We start from the raw sequence: 497 nt of genomic DNA, 5'->3' as shown, positions 1-497 counted from the left end.
TCTCTGTCCCCGGGCCGTGTGGCCTCCTGCTCTCTGTCCCCGGGCCGAGTGACCTCCTGCTCTCTGTCCCCGGGCCGTGTAGCCTCCTGCCCTCTGACCCCGGGCCGTGTGACCTCCTGCCCTCTGTCCCCAGGCCATGTGACCTACTGCCCTCTGACCCCAGGCCATGTGACCTCCTGCTCTCTGACCCCAGGCCGTGTGGCCTCCTGCCTTCTGTCCCCAGGCTGAGTGACCTCCTGCCCTCTGTCCCCAGGCCGTGTGACCTACTGTTCTCTGTCCCCAGGCCGTGTGACCTCCTGCTCTCTGCCCCAGGCCGTGTGGCCTCTTGCCCTCTGTCCCCGGGCCGTATGACCTCCTGCCCTCTGTCCCCGGGCCGTGTGACCTCCTGCTCTCTGTCCCCGGGCCGAATGACCTCCTGCTCTCTGTCCCCGGGCCGTGTGGCCTCCTGTTCTCTGTCCCCGGGCCGTGTGACCTCCTGCTCTCTGTCCCCGGGCCGT

At 68.8% G+C, this 497-nt stretch overlaps 1 protein-coding gene and 1 long non-coding RNA gene across 7 annotated transcripts in view; one reads left to right on the top strand and one right to left on the bottom strand.

Moving 5' to 3' along the window:
- The window catches only part of ARNT2 (aryl hydrocarbon receptor nuclear translocator 2), a 110227-nt gene that overhangs the window by 86475 nt on the left and 23255 nt on the right, over positions 1-497 (top strand). The window lies entirely within an intron of this gene.
- Positions 1-497, bottom strand: part of LOC125910829 (uncharacterized) — a 901-nt gene that overhangs the window by 117 nt on the left and 287 nt on the right. Inside the window, exons 1-3 of one of the 6 annotated variants that reach the window (XR_007454186.1) lie at positions 413-463; positions 353-382; positions 32-53 (exon numbers count right to left, since the gene is read on the bottom strand). This is a non-coding gene — a long non-coding RNA (uncharacterized LOC125910829). Of the gene's footprint in view, positions 1-31; positions 54-91; positions 114-352; positions 383-412; positions 464-497 lie in introns of those variants that run through there. The other 5 variants (XR_007454185.1, XR_007454187.1, XR_007454183.1 and 2 more) reach the window with 5 other exon arrangements.

Source organism: Panthera uncia, assembly GCF_023721935.1.
Source record: "Panthera uncia isolate 11264 chromosome B3 unlocalized genomic scaffold, Puncia_PCG_1.0 HiC_scaffold_2, whole genome shotgun sequence".
Taxonomy (NCBI): Eukaryota; Metazoa; Chordata; class Mammalia; order Carnivora; family Felidae; genus Panthera; species Panthera uncia.
This window is presented reverse-complemented; position numbering and strand designations above follow the sequence as displayed.